This window comes from Zootoca vivipara, chromosome 2 (genome assembly GCF_965207765.1).
Source record: "Zootoca vivipara chromosome 2, rZooViv2.hap1.1, whole genome shotgun sequence".
In the NCBI taxonomy this organism is placed as follows: Eukaryota; Metazoa; Chordata; class Lepidosauria; order Squamata; family Lacertidae; genus Zootoca; species Zootoca vivipara.
In genome coordinates this window covers 79,258,212-79,269,831 of record NC_142584.1, presented here as the reverse complement: position 1 = coordinate 79,269,831, position 11,620 = coordinate 79,258,212, and positions in this window count along the sequence as shown.

Sequence of the window (11,620 nt, the reverse complement as noted above, 5' to 3'; positions counted from 1 at the left end):
TTTGGACTACAGCTCCCATGATTCCTAACCATTGGCCATGCTGGCTGGGGCTGATGGGAGTTGAAATCCAGCATCATCTGGCAGACACCATGTTAGACAACCCCCCTTTCTCTGTTGTTGTCTTCTGCATTCCCAGGAACCAGCAAAAATCAAGTTTAGCAAGCACTTGATTTGCCCTTATATGTACCGGTAACTGGTAAGCAGTTTGGTGGCTTGCTAATACTGTAGGTCTCCTTCAAGTCAAGTACTTTATAACAGTCATAGACCAGCATGAGCAAAACATCTAAATAAATAGCATAACAGTATGGATCTAAGCGAATAATTATTAAATAAATAGGAGCAAGAACCAAACGTAGATTTAAACCTATACAGTGGTGCCTCGCGAGACGAAATTAATTCGTTCCACAAGTCGCTTCGTCTTGCGATAATTTCGTTTTGCGAAGCGTGGTTTGCCGCGGGGGGTGGGGGGACCCGCAAAAAAAATCGTCTTGCGAAGCGCAGCCATAGAAAACTTCGTCTTGCAAGTCACCAAAAACCTCGCAAAACGATTGCGAGTCTTGCGAGTTTTTTGTTGCGTGGGGCATTAATCTTGCGAGGTACCACTGTACATAAAATACTTAATTAAGCATAGATAATGGGTGAGTAAAAATTTATAAGAAAAATTAAAAGATAGGTTAATACAGCTCTATGGGGTGGGCTTCAGAAGTGCGGATCGAACAATATGGGCCTTCAGTTTAGGACTGAATTGTAGCATAGACCATTCTTCATCAAATATCTATCATGGCAACGCAAAATCTGGTGACTGAATATGTGACTTCTGGGCTCTCGTCCTGAAGTAATAGGGAGATGTTGTGTTGTTCTGAACGCCCAGGAAACTTATATAAGATGAGTTGGATAAACCTAGTTTGAATGTCTATGTAATACTGGCAATGAAGAAGGGCATGCTCCGTTGTTTCCTGTGGCCCAGAGTCACATGGGCATTTCTGTAGGTCTCCTTTAAAATGGTGTGTGTCTTTGTGTGTGTGTGTGTGTGTGCAATTCAGATCTAAAAATATTAATGGCTTCTTACATGTTTTTCAAAGTATTACTCCACCCACCCATTGCTCAAAAAGAAATCACCAACTCATCATTTCCCCTGCTTTCCAGAAAAAACGGTTTTTGGTTAATGCTGATAAACTCTGCCCTAATGTAATGAGACCATCTAAGCCCAGTAATGCACAGAATTCACTGAGCCTGGAAACTGAGCATGATAAACCCACAGCATATAATTTTCTAGTCCTAAACCGTGATTGAAATAGAACTGGTCAGACAATTGTCCAATGCAGTTCGAGCAACGGTTTCAAGCTTTTTTTGAAAAATAAAAAAGCAGGTTTTGGGCAATTAAATTTTCCATAGATATTGTGCTTGTTTAGTTTGTCTCTTCTGGCAAAGTAAGTTGTTATTAGTATATTGCTTTAAAATGTGTTGAGAGATTAGAGAGGAGTCAGCACAAGTATAGTAACAGTGCGTGACTTTCTGCGTCTGACACAAAATAGCCTACCTTTGGCAAGCTCAACTAGGGAAGCTGACTAAAATGACCGTGATATGCTCTTCATAATAATTTGTCAAAGGCATCCTGGGGCTCACATTTTTCTATATGCGGTACATTTGCACAGCTCATTTCTACAAAGTCCTACTGGATTTGAATATGCGGCCCTAAACATAGAAACAAGTTCTTTCCACACCAGCAATGACTTTGTTAGTTAGTTAAAACACTGGATTATTGGTTTGTTTTTGTTTGTTTTATGCAGTGCTTTTTCTGGGGGGGGGACGCATACTCTTAAACATTTTGAGAATCTAAGTTTGGCCTCATTGAGGGGCAGTATTTCAATATGAGTAGGAAAATGACAGTACCCCTAAACATTTTTAAAAGAAAAAAAGCACTGGTTTTATGAATTTTGAGTTTTTCTATACCAGGGGACCCCAAACAAAGCCCGGGGGGCCAGATGCGGCCCAATTGCCTTCTAAATCCAGCCTGCGGACGGTCCGGGAATCAGCATGTTTTTACATGAGTAGAATGTGTCCTTTTATTTAAAATGCATCTCTGGGTTATTTGTGGGGCATAGGAATTCGTTCATATATATTTTTTCAAAATATAGTCCAGCCCCCCACAAGGTCTGAAGGACAGTGGACCGGCCCCCTGCTGAAAATGTATGCTGACCCCTGTTCTATACCATAGCTGCCAAGTCCGGATCGTAAAGATCCGGGATCGGCAGCGCGCGCACGACCGGAAGTTGCGTGACGCAACTTCCGGTGGCGCTTCGCCCTTCTATGGGCACCAGAAAATGGCGGCGCCAGCGCCGGAAGTCGCTTCCGCGCATGACCGGAAACACGTAAAAGCGACTTCCGGCGCCGGCGCTGCCATTTTCTGATGCCCATAGAAGGGCGAAGCACCACCGGAAGTCGCGTCACGCAACTTCCGGTCATGCGCGGAAGCGACTTCCGGCGCCGGCGCCGCCATTTTCTGGTGCCCATAGAAGGGCAAAGCGGCACCAGAAAAATGGCCGCCAGGAAGAATCGAATGTAAGGGACAATGCCGGGATTCTCTGCCAAACGGGAGACCGCTGGAAACGGTGAGAAAAAAAGGGGTTTTCCCGGCGGATACGGGATACTTGGCAGCTATGTTCTATACAGTATTTATATAGTATTTTTATGTTGTGAACTTCCCTGAGAAGAACAGGGCAGGAACTACAGCTTTGTGCTTGTTTCAGTTGTACATGAGCTTTGGTTGGTTTCTTTCTCTCCTCTCAGCCCCCGCCCCTCATCCCAACCCTGTAATGATCTTTTTAAGGATTCTCAGGAATCTCAGGAAACCAACTGCCACATCTTGCCTGTGGGCCTCATTGAGAGGAGAAACCCACCCATTGGATGCCCTCCTCCAAACTCTAGATGAGGAATGGCTATGTATGTTGTTTTCATCCTTTTAAATGTGCTTCAGTCTGATCCGAGCAGCTGTCCAAGTGAGATTTATTCTTCTGCTTGTCCACTGATGTTCCCATCTATGCTAATCAGTCTTTCTTTGTACATCTTGATCATTATCTCCCTCGGGCTTAATTTCATATCCATTTTCCTGGCTTTCATGGTTTTGTTGCCCCATTTACTCTCATAGATCATTTGAGTGACTTAGCATCAAGGCTAATAAATCTGATTTATTTTGTTTTCTTTTTATTATTTTCTTTTTGGTCCTAACCCAATTACCCTGAAATGGGCCCAACTCTCCTCAAATCACATGGCGGTTCACATACTTTTGCATATAAAAATAAAATGAATTTATACATAAAAATTAAAAAAATTCCTCCATATGAGAAAGCAGCATGTCAACCTGCCCTGAGGCCATGTCATCGATGATATGATATTGTGAGATGGGAGAGTAGAACGGCAGACCATTTCATAGTAAGGTTTGGATTGATGGTATTGAGTTCTGCCTATAGGGTGGGAGATCTATTAAGATGATCTGCCCCAGGAGACTTAATGGAATCTAAAGGATTTCTGAATGTTCTGAGGGATTTTCCAGTTAGTAGGTCTGATGCTCCTGTTGGCATTTTTGGTTGAAACACGTTGGGCACATTGAATAATAATAATATATAATAATAATTTGGGCGGCTTCCAACAGAAAAATAAAATAAAATAATCGATTAAACATTAAAAGCATGCCTTCAGATGTCTTCTAAAAATCTGGTAGCTGTTTTTCTCTTTGACATCTGATGGGAGGGCGTTCCACAGGGCGGGCACCACTACCGAGAAGGCCCTCTGCCTGGTTCCCTGCAACTTGGCTTCTCGCAACGAGGGAACCGTCAGAAGGCCCTCGGTACTGGACCTCAGTGTCCGGGCAGAACGATGGGGGTGGAGACACTCCTTCAGGTATACTGGACCAAGGCCATTTAGGGCTTTAAAGGTCAGCACCAACACTTTGAATTGTGCTCGGAAACATACTTGTCTGTCTGTCTGTCTGTCTGTCTGTCTGTCTTTATTATTATTTGCATTTGCAATTGTGAGATTCATTTCTCTTTTTTGTACATCATCCCTGGATGTTTCCTGTCGTTCAATTGTTGTCCAGTTGCAGCAAATGAGCAACAGGAATCATCCTGGCAGCCTTGAACACCTTCCTCGAAGGAGAGGCCACCATCTCCTATGGCAGTCAGCTTCACTGCCAAGACAGCATTGATTTAGGAACTGCCTCCTAATATTTGTTTCCTGGCCGTTTCCACCCATTGATGTTTCAGAGCAGGTTTCTGCCGCTCTGCAAGTAAGACAGAAATGGCTGCAGGCTTAACATGGATCCTTTGCTTAATATTATCATAAATTTGTTATTTTAAAAAACAGCAAATGTGAAAGAGAAACTGAAAGAGAGAACTTGAGAAGGCCACCCAGCCCCTCCCACTCCCCTGTTTACTCCAAGATGCATTAACCCCTTCAGTGGCTCTTACTCTCTCTCAGTACACTGGGTATTCATTTATTTTTTCCAACCACTAGTTCTAGTCCTGCTCTCTGAGCAAAAGGGAACAGCATTATTCTTTGGCTTTGTCAACACTCATTGGTCAAATGTCATTGGCTTTTCAGAAAGCTGCCAAGTCCAAAGCTTTTGATTTCAGTAACAATGGACCAAGAATGTCGCGATATTTACATGGCAAAATTAACATGATAAAGAATTCTGAGTTGTATCCATGTTAGTCTTACATAGAGTAGACCCATTGAAAATAATGGAGAGGACTAATTTGGACACACTATTTTTTAATCGGTCTACTCTGACTATAACTTAGTGGGATACAGCCCACTGTCCTAAAAATACAGAATGAAGGGCTCACCAACAAAGAAACATTAGCTTCTAAAGGAAAGTTCTCATGGAAGGTAAAAGATCGGACCAAGATTGTGTGAACTGGATTATGAAAACTAAACTAAACTTGTCAAACATTCATTATATCTTGATTAAATTTAATGTCCACTTGTTTTTAAAGTTTTGTTTTTATCTGTATTTTCTATCAAGTAAGTGTGTGTGTGTGTGTGTGTGTGTGTGTGTGTGTGTACACCCACTCCAAAGGGGCCTAAAATGCCTTAGTATGGTTTCATTACTGATGATGTTAAACCAACAGTAGCTCATCATCACTGACCATTAGCCATGCTGGCTGGGACTGGAGCTGTAGTCCAGCAACATCAATAGGAGTATAGCATCTAGATCAAGGGAAGTAATAGTACCACTGTATTCCGCTCTGGTCAGACCTCACCTGGAATACTGTGTCCAGTTCTGGGCACCACAGTTCAAGAAGGATACTGACAAGCTGGAACGTGTCCAGAGGAGGGCAACCAAAATGGTCAAAGGCCTGGAAACGATGCCTTATGAGGAACGGCTTAGGGAGCTGGGCATGTTTAGCCTGGAGAAGAGAAGGTTAAGGGGTGATATGATAGCCATGTTCAAATATATAAAAGGACGTCATATGGAAGGGGGTGAAAGGTTGTTTTCCGCTGCTCCAGAGAAGTGGACACGGAGCAATAGATTCAAACTACAAGAAAGAAGATTCCACCTAAACATTAGGAAGAACTTCCTGACAGTAAGAGCTGTTCGACAGTGGAACTTGCTGCCAAGGAGTGTGGTGGAGTCTCCTTCTTTGGAGGTCTTTAAGCAGAGGCTTGACAGGCATATGTCAAGAATGCTTTGATGGTGTTTCCTGCTTGGCAGGGGTTGGACTGGATGGCCCTTGTGGTCTCTTCCAACTCTATGATTCTATGAACATCTGGAGGGGGCCATGTTGTTTATCCCTGAGTTTAATCTACCTTAATAATCAGATCGCCTACTTGAGTAGAGAGAATTATTATTTGAAGCTGTTATCAAGCATGCCCTTGGTGTTTCATTAAACTTAGACTCTAAAGGAATGATAAGAGCAATGGAATCTCCCAGGATATTAGAAACTCTTTTGACTTTCCACTTTGTAAACAGAGAAAACCTTTGCTGATGTCTATGGGACAATGCCCTACATTAAAAGAATAATATATTTTTTTAAAAAAAAAGCAAGAGGAAGAGCCTATGAGCTTTAAGATGAAAACTGATCCAGAAGATTGAAAGTGATTTATAGTGACACCTAAGAGGCTTGTGTGAAAAATGTTGCCCATGGTTTGCTTTAAGTTATTGCACCCAAGTGCATCTGCAGTGACTGGGGTTGAGAGGTGTAATTAGAACCAGAAAGTAAGATGATTTTCTGCTTACCATTAACAAAAAAACGAGTGTGGAATCCTACTCTCTGCCATCCATTTCCAGGACTAAATATATTTCCCCTAGAATAACAAAACCAATCTCTTCATTTCTAAGGGCAGTAAACCTTGCAGAAAAATTGCTGGACAATGGTAAAGATATTCAGGTCACTATTTCTGAGTTCTGATGTCAGTTACAGTGCTGCCTCGCTAGACGAATTTAATTCATTCCACGGGTCTTTTCTTATAACGAAAAATTTGTTTAGCGAATCCCATAGGAATGCATTGATTTTTTTTTTTTGCTCATAGGAACGCATTAATTGAATTTCAATGCATTCCTATGGGAAACCGCAATTCGCTAGACGAATTTTTCATAAAACGAATTCGTCTAGCGAGGCAACCTCCGCTCGAAAAATCCTTTCGTTAAGCGGAAATTTCGTTAAGCAGGGCATTCGTTAAGCGAGGCACCACTGTATCTATAAGAAAAGTTATTCACTGTAACCAAAGAGAGAGGGCGGGGGAAAGGAGATAATTGTGCAGTTCTGGCTGAATATACCTATGTACAGTCTAGCATCTACTAGAATCCAATTTAGGAATGCCCAATGGGCTCCTACAGGTGAAACTCGGGAAATTAGAATATCATCGAAAAGTGCATTTATTTCAGTAATGCAACTTAAAAGGTGAAAGCAATATATGAGATAGATGCATGACATGCAAAGCAAGATATGTCAAGCCTTTATTTGTTGTAATTGTAATTATTTGTCGTTAGCGGGTCAATTATAAATGGAATGTAATTAATGAAATGCAATAGCGATGTTTATTTTTGTTAATTTTTGTATTCTTGTAACTATTTGTTTTATTACTGTGGAATTTCCAAAAGAAATCATTTGTAAAAATTAAAAATTAAAAATAATAAGTTGCATTACTGAAATAAATGCACTTTTCAATGATATTCTAATTTCCCGAGTTTCACCTGCACTTTGAACAGTAGCTCCTCTTGCTATATACAGGGCTAAAGCTGGGATGAAACATTTTGAGAATGTCTCCTTCAGTCCTGCACAATGCCACAACTTTTCAGGAATTTTACATCCAGGATGTAAAACTATTCACAAGTGAGTGGACGATTTAGTCCTGATGGGGAATTCTCACTGAGACAAGTGGCCTGCAAAATCAAAGATTTGGAAGACCCAAGAGGTCATCTAGTCTAGTGCAACTCGTGCTAAGTTCAGGAATCCTGCAGACTGATGGACTTCATTTACATTTCCAGAGTGTTGCTATTGGGTGGGTTTCAATTGCTAACCAAGAAATATGCACATCACACAATTATAGTGGCTTGGTTCTATTGCACAGCAAACTTCCTTTGAAAAAAACAATTATGGCCCTTTTGCTGTAGCAAACGTTATGAGAAAATGCACTGGGATAACTATTTGATACAGTGTTGTGTAACCCCCCCCCCAAAAAAAAATCAGAACAAACAGCTAGCGATGTATAACTTCCACACAAACTTTGTGCCAACAAATCGGGATAAATGCTCAAAAATCAGGTCATCTGGAAGCAACCTTAGTAAGGTAATCCTTATGTTCTTATGAGGATCCCGGTGAGAACTGTATCACATCACTTGCTAACTGCAACAAAAAACAAACAAACCCTGCCCTCCTAGAGAATTTTTAATCCTTGGGATAATTTACCAGATCAAGGTTTCCGTACAGTTTACTTTAGAACACAGAACATGGAAAAGTGACAGCACTGCGGGAACACAAATGATCTCATCTAATCGCAGTACTGCTACTATTTACATCCTTGTATAAATACTTCCACACTAGCATCATAGACTGGGTCCTTCCAAAGCTCAGCCAGAGTCTCTGTCTTTCAGCTTCTAATTCCTACTACTGAACTCAGCATGGGTTTGCAGTCCTGTTGTCAATTTTCCTACGCTGTTAAAGAAAAGTGCTTGCTGGACCTTCAGTAGTCGGCGCAGTGGCCGTTTAAACAAAAGCAGCACCGACGTCCTTCGATTATGGGAATCATGCAGAAACCATGGGGCTCGGGTGTCCCCTGCTTGCTCTGATTCAACGTGGTCAGACCAGGGAGTGAGAGGAATATACAGTGGTACCTCTACTTACAAATAACTCTACTTACGAATTTTTCTACTTACAAACGGAGCTCTGTCCGCCATCTTGGATGCGGTTTAGATAGGATTTTTTCTACTTACGAATTTTTAGATAGGGTTGCTTCGACTTACGAATTTTTTTCTCCCAATGCATCCCTATGGGATTCGACTTACAATTTTTTTTTTTACTTACAAATGTGTGTTCGGAACACATTAAATTCGTAAGGAGAGGTACCACTGTAATAGCACTACAGGAAAGGAGCCATCCTATGATATACCCCAGTAGTGAGCATAGTGGGGGGGGGAGTTCCATATTTTATTAGTATTTATTCCCATGGGAAACCTGCAAGCAAGTAGCATGCTACACAAGGCTATTTCCCCCCATTTTCAAAATCACATTGATAGATAATACAATTAAAATGACGACTACTAAATAAAAGCTTCGCACTGGAGGGTGGGTGGGGTGCGTTTGTGGATAAGGCCACACACTTTTGCCAGCATTTGTGGAGGAGCTTTGCCGGAGACTTCTGCAGTATCAAAGATTGCTTGTAGGAGGATATTTCCATAAATCTGGCATGGATGCCATGAGCAACTGTTACCAAAGGAGAAAAAGGAACCCACCTAATATTTCTAAGAGGTCTGCATGCTCCTTGGCCTCCCTACTGGCTTGCAAGGTCTTTTGCCACCCTATGTATAACATATGAAGCACTCTACATGAGGGTAGTAGTGGTTTCTCTCTGTGTGTGTGTTGATCTTTTTCCTTCTGGAGGCCATTAATGTTTCCTCAGGGTATCCTGTCTATACTAATCTTAAATCTGCCAGATCCTTACAAAGAAAGGGGGTGCTGTGTTCGGAAAAGAGTGAATGGGACAAATTTCTAACTTCACAGCTAAGAATTATCAGCCCTTCCCCTCTCCAGCGAAATGCAGTCTTGGAGATTCATGCTTTGTTCTAATATGAAACAGAATTGCCTAAAGGCCTCAAAGGCTGGGCTGGAAGTAAGGTGCATGAACTGTAGATCATTTACATCCTTCATAAGGCTATTTAAGATCATTGTTTACTGTTAGGGAAACCATAAGTGATTAGTGCTAAATATGTTCAGCATAAGCTTTTCCTTTCAAAGACAGACAGACACAAAGATGTAATAACTGCCATATGTAAAAAAAGAATTAAATTAAGATTTTTTTTTTTAAAAAAGATTCAGTGGTAGGGGGAATAACAGACTTGAGCAATGCTGTTTTCATTTCCCACAAATTCAACACTTTCATAAGATATTGTGACTATCCTGCTATAATAGGCTTTATAGCAGTGAAGGGGACGCGCACTGTTTGCTGGCTTTTATATATGCAATCTCTGTGACCCTTTGACTGAACCAAAGTTATGTAGGCTGAAGATCTTGGGGTTGGAAGCAGTATATGTAGAAAAGCATTCTCAGATCTATGAGGAACACAAATAGTTATCTGTTACCCATTCTTCCAAAACACAGAATTATTGTGTTCCTAAAATGTTTTCATTTTAAGCCTTGAAAAGTGTCGTGAACTAGCAGGACAACTGGGGGGAGGAAGAGGATTCCAGCGAGGGGGGTAGGCAGGACTGGGACACACCAGGGCAAGCAGGGGATGGGAAAAGAAGTACTCATGGGGTGACGGAGGATGATGAGGGGATGCAGGACAGTGCACAGGAACCAAAGCAGGACCCAGGGGCAGAGGGGCCCCTGTCTCCACAAACTCGGTGGCAGGGCCGTCTTAAGTATATTTGGCGCCCTGGCGCGGTGGTGCAACGGATCCCTCTGGCGCCCCCGCCCCGCCCCGTTTCCCAGTGCGGCGGCCGGCCGGAGTTGTGCGGGTGGGGCCAGCGGGCGGGTGGGCACAGCGCGCAGCGCGGCTGCCAGGGGTGCAGCTCCATGGCGGGTGGGCAGGCGCAGCTCGCAGGTGGGCGCAGCTGTGCACTGCCCCCCTGGCAGGCGCCCAGGCACCCTGCGCCACCCAGCCTGGCCGTAGGGCCGGCCCTGCTCGGTGGGCTCTGAGGCGGAGGGAGCAGGAGGGACCTTCTAGGAAACTGAGGTAGGCAGAGGCCCACGGCCCAGCTCCCTAGCTGGCCAGGTGGGGCTCGCTAGCTCTTTGAGGAGGTGTGTGATTCCTCAGCAGGTGTAGGCTTGGGACAGGTGAGGGTCACATGCCTCATGAAGCCCAGATGCTGCAATCAGCAGGCAAATTATAAAGGGTAGGCAGAGCTGAGGTGCTGTTTCTGCTCAACTGCCTATGTTGATGAACTGCAGCTTAGATGCTCCAGGATCTCTGTGGGACTGTGCTTTGGTCTCTGGACTTTTTGGACATGTGTAGTTTGATCCTGGACTGGGGACTTGACATACTGACTTGCTGCCAGGTAGGCCAGGGGTTCAGGACTAAATGGCTCTGAACAACAACAGTGATTGTTCCTTAAAGGCCCTCTGCCTGGTTCCCTGTAACCTTACTTCTTGCAATGAGGGAACCACCAGAAGGCCCTCAGCTCTGGATCTCAGTGTCCGGGCTGAATGATGGGGTTGGAGACGCTCCTTCAGGTATACAGGACCGAGGCCATTTAGGGCTTTAAAGGTCAGCACCAACACTTTGAATTGTGCTCGGAAACATATTGGGAGCCAATGTAGATCTCTCATACCTGTTGCGATAACAGCCACTGCTGCAACTGCTTACAGAATAGTAGAAAATGCAGCTTAATGAAGGGATAACAGAGGAGCAACACTCTCCCCCACAAAATACTCTTTTCCATCCTTGCTTAGCTAGGCCTAGCTGACTCCATCCTCTTCCTTTATTCTTCCATATGTTTGCTCTGGTCTTTGTTGCATTGCACTTCTCCTGAAATCCAGTCTGCCTAGGATATTTTCTAAAATTATTTTAGAAATTGAATTTCTATACTACCCTTCATCCAAGGATCAAGGGGTGGTTTACAATATAAAAACTCAAAAATACATAACATAGTAACAAACAAAAACAATACCCCCCCTCCCCATTCAAAAGGCCATAGGTGGTTTAATCAGCCAAAGGCCTCAGAGAAGAATGTTTTTGCTTGGCACCTAAATATATATAATGAAGGTGCCAGGTGAGCCTCTTTGGGAAAAGCAAAAAGGGGGGAAAGGAGGAGCTGCTGCTTAAGTATTTGTTCTTGCTCTCTCACACACATTATTGTGAGGAACGCTTTTTGGCTGGAACACAAATGTATGGTTTTTTTTAATGCTTTTGATATGTTTTGAATTTCTTTCATTTGCATCGTTTCTGTTTGCATCTGTGT